We start from the raw sequence: 12,749 nt of genomic DNA, 5'->3' as shown, positions 1-12,749 counted from the left end.
AGTGGCGTATGACAGGTGTCAGGTTGATAACACAAGTACCAACCAGAGAGAATATAGAAAGTTCAGAGGGGAAGTGAAAAAGGAAATCAGAGGGGCAAAGAGAGAGCATAAGAATAGCGGAAAACATAAAAGGGAATCAAAAAGTCTTCTACAGACATGTTAACAGTAAACGTGTAGTAAGAGGAGGGGCGGGGACGATTAGGGACCATAAAGGAGATCTACTCATGGAGGCAGTGGGCATGGCCTGAGGTACTAAATGAGTACTTCGCATTGTTCTTTACCAAGGAAGAAGATGCTGCCAGATTCTCGATATAGGAAGATATCGTCAAGATACTGGATGGGCTAAAAAATGAGAAAGAAGAGGTACTAGAAAGGCTTGCTGTACTTAATATAGATAAGTCAACTAGTCTGGATGGGATGCACCCGAGGATGCTGAGGGAAGTAAAGGGGGAAATTGGAGAGGTACTGGCAATAATCTTCCAGACATCCTTAGATATGGGGATGGTGCCAGAGGACTGGAGAATTGCAAAGGTTACAACCTTGTTCAAAAAAAGGGTGTAAAGATAAACCCAGCAACTATAGGCCAGTCAGTTTAACCTCGGTGATGGGGAAAGTTTTGGAAATGATAATCCGGGACAGAATTAACAGTCACTTGGACGAGTGTGGATTGATTAGGGAAAGCCAGCACGGATTTGTTAAAGGCAAATCGTGTTTAACCAACTTGATAGAGTTGGTTAATGAGGTAACAGAGAGGGTGGATGAGGTCAATGCAGTTGACGTGGTGTATATGGATTTTCAAAAAGCGTTTGATAATGTGCCACGTGGTAGGCTTGCTGTCAAGATTGCAGCCCATGGAATAATGGGGGCAATAGCAATATGGATGCAACACTAGCTAAATGACAGGAAACAGAGAGTTGTGGTGAATGGTTGTTTTTCGAACAGGAGGGAGGTGGGCAATGGTGTTCCATAGGGGTCGGTGCTGGGACCACTACTTTTCTTGATATATATTAATGACTTGGACTTGGGAGTAAAGGGTACAATATCAAAATTTGCAGATGACACAAAACTTGGAAGGGTAGAGAACAGTGAGGTGGATAGACTTGAAGAGGATATGGACACGATGGTGGCATGGACGGACACGTGGCAGATGAAGTTCAACACGGAAAAATGCGAGGTGATGCATTTCGGTGGGAAAAACGAGGAGAGGCAATATAAACTAGAGGGCAGAATTCTAAAAGGGTGAGAGGAACAGAGGGATCTTGGGGTATATGTGCACAAATCGTTGAAAGTGGCAGGGCAGGTTGAGAAAGCGGTTTATAAAGCAGACGGGGTCCTGGGCTTTATAAAGAGGGGCATAGAGTAGAAAAGCATGGAAGTCATGATGAACCTTCATAAAACACTATTTCGGCCACAAATGAAGTATTGTGTCCAGTTCTGGGCAGTGCACTTTTGGAAGGATGTGAAGGCCTTGAGAGGGTGCAGAGGAGATTTACTAGAATGATTCCAGGGATGAGGGACTTAAATTACATGGATAGACTGAAGACGCTGGGATTGTTCTCCTTGGAACTGAGAAGGTTGAGAGGAGATTTGATAGAGATATTCAAAATCATGAAGGGCCTAGACAGAGTAGATAGAGTGAAACTGTTCCCATTGGCGGAAGGGACATGAACCAAAGGGCATAGATTTAAGGTGATTGGTAAAAGAACCAAAGGTGACATGAGTAAAAACTTCTTTACACAGCGAGTGGTTGGAATCTTTGATTTTTGTGCTTTGCAAGTGATGAAATTTCATTATTTTACAGACTGTACCTTAAGAGTGGGGTTAAAAGTTCAGTGTTTATGACGCCAGGAATCTGGTGCAGCCGTTGTTAAATTTATCAAAGCAGGCAATTGTCGCCATTTATCACAAGAACGCCCTAACTGGTTATGCAATCAAGATGAAAGTAACGCAACGAGGGACAATTGATACAACACGAAAGGCATCGGGCTATGACAAAAATCCCCACCGTTTTGCTTTTCCAACATAAAGCGTGCGCCATTTATTCTCTGAACATAGAAACAGTCTGGTCTCGCTCACTACAGAAATCTCCATGTCACAGCGAATTCGCCTTTCGGGACCTTGTCTCAAGATGAATTGTGATTTCCGTGAAGCCAATGTTCCATTCCTTTATAAGTTTCATGTGCCTGCTCTCCGATCACAAGGTTTTTTTTAGTCCACAGGGTAAATGGTGGAATATCAGCCCTGCTCAGCCGGCAATGATCACGGTACATTTTCTTGCAGACAAAACACACATTGAAACCCTGGAACTTTGAGGCGATGAATCCTGAGGAAAAATAAAATAAGGGCTCGAATCAATCTAACCAATAGCACCATCGAGACAAGTGAAGAGGTCACCTGCGAAACCAGTAATTCACTGAGCTAAACCTTGAGGCTGCAGTGACCAATATAACAGCTGTCCACTGTCAGTTTACTTTTCCAAAATGAATGGTTGAAACTTGCAGGAGTGAAAATCCAACGAGCCGGTCTTCACTCTTAAACCAGCAACTGTGAAGTTAAGAGAAACGTGCCGGAGAAATACTCGATTTCAGCGCGGTGTCACTGGGCCAGAGTAAAGCTCAGTTAATATGATCGCCGAGTGGCGAGAGGGTGGATTTGGAATTCCTGAGCGACCACACTGCGCATTTTCCAGATCTGCTTGGAGCACCAATCCCTTCAATTCATCACTTACAGGGACAATTCGATTCTTGGTTTCTTTTCCCTGAACTTGACGAGATCTTAAAAATTGAAAGCGACCAATATCAGAGCTAACCTCGTCACCGACATGCTCACAGATACAGAGCGGCCACACTCTGCTTCAGTGAGATGAAAGCCCAGAGCGGTTTCAAGGTCGAATGCAATTGGAAGCAAAGCTCGTTCAATGAAAGTGCAGGTCATTGAGGTGCCTTTAAAGTCCTGATTGTTTGAACTGAACTTCTTCCGAAAGCGCTTGAGATTCAGGTGGAGTGATTTGGGGATTTATTTTTCCTCTTTGCAAAAGTTTGAACCGCACGTCGAGATCAAAAGTCTGGGGCTAAATTAGGGCTTCTCCAGGGTATGACCCTCGAATCGAGAATTATCCCCCGACCTCAACGAGCCCAGAAACAAGAACGTGTCACGGACACATTCTATGAGAGGGCTGTCTGTATAATGAAAAGGCATTTTTGAAGAGACTTCCTGATCAGTTCTATGTTGGCTCCTGAACAAAACACAAACACCGCACTGTGCGTTTTTCCGTCTAAAATTCACTAAACACCACGAATTAAACAAAGGGAGTTGAACCCAGGATCTCTTGTTTACTGAACAAGCGCTTTAACCAACTAAGCCACGGAGCCAAGTCATGGTACTGTTTCCCACCTCCTCTCATTAATATCTATCAGCTACACATCACATTCTGTTGTGGGTTCAGACTGTTTGATCTTTGTCTATTTCGCTTGCCCGTTTCCCTGTGAATCCCGATAGTGACTGCGTTTCAAGCTGTGTTTATCTTTCTGTGTCCATCAGTGCTTTGATACACGAATGAATATTTGTGCTTGTGTTTGTTACTTGAAATAAATTTGGGATGGACAATTCTCGCTCTGACACTGAAGAACTAATTGAGCAAATTTCACAGTGAAGAGTTGTTTATTGTGGTGCTGAAACTAAAAAAAAATCGTAAAAGGTGCAAAGAGGGAAAACGAGAAAAACTAGTGAGTGAAATTAAGGACAACTTTCAAGGTTTTTACACGTACATTAAGAGAAAGAAGGGTGACTAAGAGTAATGTGGGCCCCTTAAAGACAAATGGAGGTGATATTGTAATTGAAAAATCAGGAAATAGCAGCCTTTTTTGACACTCACAGAAAAGCATGAGGATAATGTACCAGAGACACGAGGAAAACTGAAAATAAATCAAGGGGATTCAGTGTAAGTAAAATAATGGTATTGGAGAAAACAATTAGACTAAAGATAGACCAATCTCCAGGACCTGATGGTGACCATCCCAGGGGACTAAGGGGAATAGGTGAGGAAATTGTACATGCTTTAGTCATGATCGTTCAAAACTCTCTTGATTCAGGAATTGTTCCATGGATTGAAAAATTTCAAATGTCATTCCATTAATTAGGAAGGGTAGGAGAGACAAAGCAGGAAATTATAGACCTATTAGTCTGACGTCTGTTGTGGGGAAGTTACCAGTATCCGTTATTAGGGAAAGAATGACTGAGCACTTGGATAATTCTGAATTGATCAGAGAGAGCCAGCATGGATTTGTAAAGTGTTAGTCAAGTCTAACGAAACTAGTTGACCTTTTTGAAGATGTAACGAATGTGGTAAATAATGGAGTGTCAATGGGGGTAATGTGTATATTGACTTCCAGAGGCATTCGATAAGGTTTAACATCAGAGACTGTTAACAGAAATGAGAACATGTGGAATTCAAAGCAACCCATTGACATGGGGAGGGAGTTGGTTTGGAGGTAGGAGACAGAGAGTAGGGTTAATAGGTATGTACTCAAATTGACAGGATTTGATTAGTGGTGTCCCCCAGGGATCTGCATAAATGAGGCAGATAAAGGAATAGAGAGCGGTATATCCAGGTTTGTCGACGACACCAAGTTTGGCGCAGTGAGTAGTGTAGATGGGAGCATAAAGTTATAAAAGGAAATTGATAGATTCAGTGAGTTGGTAAAACTGTGTCAGATGGAGCTTACATAGAATTACATCGAATGTACATCACAGAAACAGGCAATTCGGCCCAACCAGACTATACCGGTGTTTATGCTGCAGACGAGCCTCCTCCAACCCCTCTTCATCTAACCCGATGAGCAAACCTGAATATTCCTTTCTCCTCCATGTGTTTATCCAGCTTCACCGTAAATGCATCCATGATATTCGCCTGAACTACTCCTTGTGGGAGCGAGCTGCACATTCTAACGCCTCTCTGGATAAATATGTTTCTCTTGAATGCCAGATTGGATTTATTGATGACTATTATATTCATGGCCCTAAGTTCTGACGTCCCCACTCCCAAAAGTACAAACACCTTATCTACATCTGACCTATCAAACCCTTGCATAATCTTAAAGTCCTGTATCAGGTCACCCTCAGCCTTCTCTTTTCGAAACAAAAGAGCCCCAGACTGTTCAAAGTTTCAATCTGGGGAAGTGTGAGGCCATCCACTTTGGCCCTAAGCAAGATAAATCAGAGTATTTTCAAAATGGTGAGAAGCCAGGAACTGTGGGTGAGCAGAGATACTTCGGGAAATCACGAAGAGTTGGCAGACAGGTGCAAAAAATAATTAAAATGGCTAATGGAATGTCGGCCTTTATCTCAAGGGAACTGGAATTCAAAAGGGTGGAATTTATGTTAGAATTCTATAAACTCTGCTAAGGCCACATTTAGAGTACGGCATTCAGTCCTGGGCACCAGACCTCAGGAAGGATATATTGGCCTTGCAGGAGGTGCAGCGCAGAAAGACCAGAATGATACCGGGGCTAAAATGGTTACATTATGAGGACAGGTTGCATGGACAAGGTTTGTATTTCCTCGTGTATAGAGGATTAAGTGGTGATGTAATTCAGGTGTTGAAGGTGATTCAATGATCCAATGGTGCTGTTGGTGCTGAATCGGTCCCCTTCAGTGAAGAGAGGGTCAGCGGGCGCCTGACAGACACGGCTCGGAACGAGATTCGCTTCTCTCCGGCGGCAGCGGCTGGTTTAGAGAGATCTCTCTGTCTGCTGCTGTTACTCCGCCTCCCGCACTCTGGGAGAACCGCGGAGGTCGGTCCTCATTTTTCTCTTATGGATCCGGCTCCATCCGTTTACTGTTGACGGGAGTGCGTCTGATACCAAGTCAGTCAGAAGCGGGTGCAAATCACAACATAGGCACAGGCCCAAGGACTGGGGACTGGTTTGATATTGGGTCCTTTTTTAGGGACCGGCTGTAGAATGTTTGTATAATAATAATGATCAGAATTAACTTTGATACAATGAAGTTTTTTTCAGTTATTTCCCATTTCCACCCTCACCAGTTTTATACAGTAACAGGTAACAATGTTTGAGGGATGTGATGTCCAGTGTTGGTGGAATCAGTGCAATTTAACTTGATACATTGAAGAATCTCTTGTCTATCCCAGGCTCTGACCTGAGGTTTAGACCCTCACCTAGTTTAAAATCGGTCACTAACTGATATAAATAAACCAGTAACAATCCCGAAACCTCATCGGGGATATTTGTTCCGATACTTAATGACGGTCCCAATTTCCACTGAAATTCTCAATCAGCAAATCCCAGAGGCTGTTTCGGGTTTGACAAACTGTGAAACAGATTGTTTTAAAAGCCGGAAAGAGGGAAAAACTGGTGGTTGATATGAAGTGTTATACATTATCTCTTTCTGTTTCAGATTTACAATTTCTCTTTGTGTGTTACTGACAGGAGAGGCTATAACGGAGCCCAGTGACTGGGTAACGAGCTGCACTGAGTCATTGGCCTGTGTTACAGACCGGCTCGTTGGACCTGCTCATTTCGTGAACTCGCTGGTGTCTCAGCACGTGTGATGACTGAGTGAATCCCTTCCCACACACGGAGCAGGTGAACAGTCTCTCAACCAATGGGCATGCGTTGATGTGTCAGCAGTGCATTTCTGCTTTTAAAGCTCTTCTCACAGTCACTGCATTAAAAGGTCACTCAATAGTGTCAACAAGTTAATGTTTCAGAAGGTGGGATGATCGAGTGAATCTCTTCCCACACACGGAGCAGGTGAACAGTCTCTCCCCAGTGTGAGTGCGTCAATGTCTCAGGAGTTCGTTTCTGATTTTAAATCTCTTCCCACAGTCAGAACATTTAAAGGTCACTCAGTGTGAACTCGCTGGTGTGTCAGCAGGGTCGATGACTGAGTGAATCTCTTCCCACACACTGAGCAGGTGAACGGCCTCTCCCCAGTGTGAACTCGCTGGTGTGTCAGCAGGGTCGATGACTGAGCGAATCCCTTCCCACACACTGAGCAGGTGAACGGCCTCTCCCCAGTGTGAACTCGCTGGTGTTTCAGCAGGGTGGATGACCAAGTGAATCCCTTCCCACACACTGAGCAGGTGAACGGCCTCTCCCCAGTGTGAACTCGCTGGTGTGTCAGCAGGGTCGATGACTGAGTGAATCCCTTCCCACACACTGAGCAGGGGAATGGCCTCTCCCCAGTGTGAACTCGCTGGTGTGTCAGCAGGGTCGATGACTGAGCGAATCCCTTCCCACACACGGAGCAGGTGAACGGCCTCTCCCCAGTGTGAACTCGCTGGTGTGACAGAAAGTGTGATGACAGAGCGAATCCCTTCCCACACACGGAGCAGGTGAACGGCCTCTCCCCAGTGCGAGCACGATGGTGTCTCAGCAGTTCAATTTTGCTTTTAAACCTCTTCTCACAGTCAGAACATTTAAAAGGTCTCTCATCAGTGTGAAGTCGCTCGTGTGTCAGCAGGGTGGATGATTGAGTGAATCCCTTCCCACACACGGAGCAGGTGAACGGCCTCTCCCCAGTGTGAACTCGCTGGTGTGTCAGCAGGGCGGATGACTGAGTGAATCCCTTCCCACACACGGAGCAGGTGAACGGCCTCTCCCCAGTGTGGGTACGATGGTGTGTCAGCAGATTCCTTTTGCATTTAAACCTCTTCTCACAGTCAGAACATTTAAAAGGTCTCTCATCAGAGTGAACTCGCTGGTGTGTCAGGAGGTGGGATGACCGAATGAATCCCTTCCCACACACGGAGCAGGTGAACGGCCTCTCCCCAGTGTGACGGCGTCGATGAGTTTCCAGCTCTGAAGGGTAATTGAATCCCTTCCCACAGTCCCCACATTTCCACGGTTTCTCCGTGGTCCGTGTGTCCTTGTGTCTCTCCAGGTTGGACGATCAGTTGAAGCCTCGTCCACACACAGAACACGTGTACGGTTTCTCCCCGCTGTGAATGGTGCGATGTTTTTTCTGGCTGTGTAACTGGTTAAAGCTCTTTCCACAGTCAGTGCACTGGAACACTCTCACTCGGGTGTGTGTGTGTCTCGGTGCTTTTCCACTCACACTGATGTTTGAAATCTTCTCCCACAGACAGAACAGACAAACATTTCTCCTTCCACATTCAAAGGCCGATGATATTCAGGTTCTGATGAATCAAGTGACTCTGTCAGATCTTGACGTGATCTTTGGTTTGAGTTTCCCTCTGCAAATCCTCCCCTGTTAAAGGAGTTGATAAAAGTTATCAATGTAAGTACAGGATAGAAATTCAGATCAGATAACTCTACTTTCTATGGAACATTATTTCCTCTCTCATTCCTCAAAGCTGTAAATCCCCGTCCCACACACTCTCCCTCCTCCCTGTGCTGAAATCCAAACCCATCACATCATCTTTCAGTGGCCCGAAACCATGAGTGAAAGGGTGAGAGAGTGAGTGTGAGAGAGTGAGTGTGAGAGAGTGAATGTGAGAGAGTGAATGTGAGAGAATGAATGTGAGAGAGTGCGTGTGAGAGAGTGAGTGTGAGAGAGTGTGAGAGAGTGTGAGTACAGCAGTGGGCTCGGTGTGGAGAATGAAGTGGGGCAGGTGGAGCATGTTTCAGTGGGGCAGCAGTGATCATAATTTCATTCGGTTTAGAATAGTTTTGGAAAAGGACTGGGGACAGTCAAATGTGAAAATTCTTAACTGGAGGAGGGCGAATTTCATGAGTTAAAAAGGGATCTTGTCCAGGTTAATTGGCATCAAGAATTGGCAGGCAGAACAATAATTGAACAATGGGAGGCCTTCAAGGAGAAGTTGGTTTGGGAACAGAGCAGACAGATTCCCACGAGGAGGAAAGGAACAGCATCCAAAGCTCGAGCTCCCTGGATGACTGAAGATGTCGAGATCACCATTTCTCCTGCATTTACAGACGCTCCCTGACCGATCACCATTTCTCCTTCATTTACAGACGCTCCCTGACCGATCACCATTTCTCCTTCATTTACAGACGCTCCCTGATTCGATGAGTCACGAGGTTTGACGCTGACACTGCGCATGCTCGGAGGCCGCGGGCCGTGTGTTGAGTTTCGGGTCTGATCTAAACCGGAGCCCCCGGAGTGTAGAGAGAGAGAGGAGAATGTTCACTGTTTGATATTCGGGCCCGGGGCCGCACTCGGGGTTTGTGAAGCCCCCGCCCCCTCCCCCGGGGTTTATTAACCCGCTCCCCCCGCCCATCTCTCACCTGTTGCCGACACGATCTCGGCCTCACTCCCCGCCCGCCGCGCATGCTCAGCTCACACTGCCCGGGTGATTGACGGGAGCTCCGGACCAATAGGAAGAGCGGAGAGGGGCTGGAGGACCGAGCGGGCGGTTGGTCCTCCAACCAATGGGAGTGGGTGAGGGGCGGGACTTGCGGCACCGAGTGGGCGGGGCTGAGCCCGGATCTCCCTCATTGGCTGAAACTCTGCATCAATTTTAAACCTGATTGATGTCAAACTCGAGGGAAAAACTGGACTTTAATAAAGGACAAAGAGGAGGGAATATTGGAGGGAATAACACAGTGTAGGGATAAAATGGATTAATTCAGGACAGACAGCAGGGAATATTGGAGGGAATAACACAGTGTAGGGATAAAATGGATTAATTCAGGACAGACAGCAGGGATTATTGGAGGAAATAACACAGTGTAGGGATAAAATGGATTAATTCAGGACAGACAGCAGGGAATATTGGAGGGAATAACACAGTGTAGGGATAAAATGGATTAATTCAGGACAGACAGCAGGGAATATTGGAGGGAATAACACAGTGTAGGGATAAAATGGATTAATTCAGGACAGACAGCAGGGAATATTGGAGGGAATAACACAGTGTAGGGATAAAATGGATTAATTCAGGACAGACAGCAGGGAATATTGGAGGGAATAACACAGTGTAGGGATAAAATGGATTAATTCAGGACAGACAGCAGGGAATATTGGAGGGAATAACACAGTGTAGGGATAAAATGGATTAATTCAGGACAGACAGCAGGGAATATTGGAGGGAATAACACAGTGTAGGGATAAAATGGATTAATTCAGGACAGACAGCAGGGATTATTGGAGGGAATAACACAGTGTAGGGATAAAATGGATTAATTCAGGACAGACAGCAGGGATTATTGGAGGAAATAACACAGTGTAGGGATAAAATGGATTAATTCAGGACAGACAGCAGGGATTATTGGAGGAAATAACACAGTGTAGGGATAAAATGGATTAATTCAGGACAGACAGCAGGGATTATTGGAGGGAATAACACAGTGTAGGGATAAAATGGATTAATTCAGGACAGACAGCAGGGAATATTGGAGGAAATAACACAGTGTAGGGATAAAATGGATTAATTCAGGACAGACAGCAGGGAATATTGGAGGGAATAACACAGTGTAGGGATAAAATGGATTAATTCAGGACAGACAGGGGGGAATATTGGAGGAAATAACACAGTGTAGGGATAAAATGGATTAATTCAGGACAGACAGCAGGGAATATTGGAGGGAATAACACAGTGTAGGGATAAAATGGATTAATTCAGGACAGACAGCAGGGAATATTGGAGGGAATAACACAGTGTAGGGATAAAATGGATTAATTCAGGACAGACAGCAGGGATTATTGGAGGGAATAACACAGTGTAGGGATAAAATGGATTAATTCAGGACAGACAGCAGGGAATATTGGAGGGAATAACACAGTGTAGGGATAAAATGGATTAATTCAGGACAGACAGCAGGGAATATTGGAGGAAATAACACAGTGTAGGGATAAAATGGATTAATTCAGGACAGACAGGGATTATTGGAGGGAATAACACAGTGTAGGGATAAAATGGATTAATTCAGGACAGACAGCAGGGATTATTGGAGGGAATAACACAGTGTAGGGATAAAATGGATTAATTCAGGACAGACAGCAGGGATTATTGGAGGGAATAACACAGTGTAGGGATCAAATGGATTAATTCAGGACAGACAGCAGGGAATATTGGAGGGAATAACACAGTGTAGGGATAAAATGGATTAATTCAGGACAGACAGCAGGGAATATTGGAGGGAATAACACAGTGTAGGGATAAAATGGATTAATTCAGGACAGACAGCAGGGATTATTGGAGGAAATAACACAGTGTAGGGATAAAATGGATTAATTCAGGACAGACAGCAGGGATTATTGGAGGGAATAACACAGTGTAGGGATAAAATGGATTAATTCAGGACAGACAGCAGGGAATATTGGAGGGAATAACACAATGTAGGGATAAAATGGATTAATTCAGGACAGACAGCAGGGAATATTGGAGGGAATAACACAGTGTAGGGATAAAATGGATTAATTCAGGACAGACAGCAGGGATTATTGGAGGGAATAACACAGTGTAGGGATAAAATGGATTAATTCAGGACAGACAGCAGGGATTATTGGAGGGAATAACACAGTGTAGGGATAAAATGGATTAATTCAGGACAGACAGCAGGGAATATTGGAGGAAATAACACAGTGTAGGGATAAAATGGATTAATTCAGGACAGACAGCAGGGAATATTGGAGGAAATAACACAGTGTAGGGATAAAATGGATTAATTCAGGACAGACAGCAGGGATTATTGGAGGGAATAACACAGTGTGGGGATAAAATGGATTAATTCAGGACAGACAGCAGGGATTATTGGAGGAAATAACACAGTGTAGGGATAAAATGGATTAATTCAGGGCAGACAGCAGGGATTATTGGAGGAAATAACACAGTGTAGGGATAAAATGGATTAATTCAGGACAGACAGCAGGGATTATTGGAGGGAATAACACAGTGTGGGGATAAAATGGATTAATTCAGGACAGACAGCAGGGATTATTGGAGGGAATAACACAGTGTGGGGATAAAATGGATTAATTCAGGACAGACAGCAGGGATTATTGGAGGAAATAACACAGTGTAGGGATAAAATGGATTAATTCAGGACAGACAGCAGGGATTATTGGAGGGAATAACACAGTGTATGGATAAAATGGATTAATTCAGGGCAGACAGCAGGGATTATTGGAGGAAATAACACAGTGTAGGGATAAAATGGATTAATTCAGGACAGACAGCAGGGATTATTGGAGGGAATAACACAGTGTGGGGATAAAATGGATTAATTCAGGACAGACAGCAGGGATTATTGGAGGAAATAACACAGTGTAGGGATAAAATGGATTAATTCAGGACAGACAGCAGGGATTATTGGAGGGAATAACACAGTGTAGGGATAAAATGGATTAATTCAGGACAGACAGCAGGGAATATTGGAGGGAATAACACAGTGTAGGGATAAAATGGATTAATTCAGGACAGACAGCAGGGATTATTGGAGGAAATAACACAGTGTAGGGATAAAATGGATTAATTCAGGACAGACAGCAGGGAATATTGGAGGGAATAACACAGTGTAGGGATAAAATGGATTAATTCAGGACAGACAGCAGGGATTATTGGAGGAAATAACACAGTGTAGGGATAAAATGGATTAATTCAGGAGAGACAGCAGGGAATATTGGAGGAAATAACACAGTGTAGGGATAAAATGGATGAATTCAGGACAGACAGCAGGGAATATTGGAGGAAATAACACAGTGTAGGGATAAAATGGATGAATTCAGGACAGACAGCAGGGAATATTGGAGGAAATAACACAGTGTAGGGATAAAGTGGATTAATTCAGGACAGACAGCAGGGA

Source organism: Heptranchias perlo, unplaced genomic scaffold (assembly GCF_035084215.1).
Source record: "Heptranchias perlo isolate sHepPer1 unplaced genomic scaffold, sHepPer1.hap1 HAP1_SCAFFOLD_590, whole genome shotgun sequence".
Classification (NCBI taxonomy): domain Eukaryota; kingdom Metazoa; phylum Chordata; class Chondrichthyes; order Hexanchiformes; family Hexanchidae; genus Heptranchias; species Heptranchias perlo.
This window is presented reverse-complemented; position numbering follows the sequence as displayed.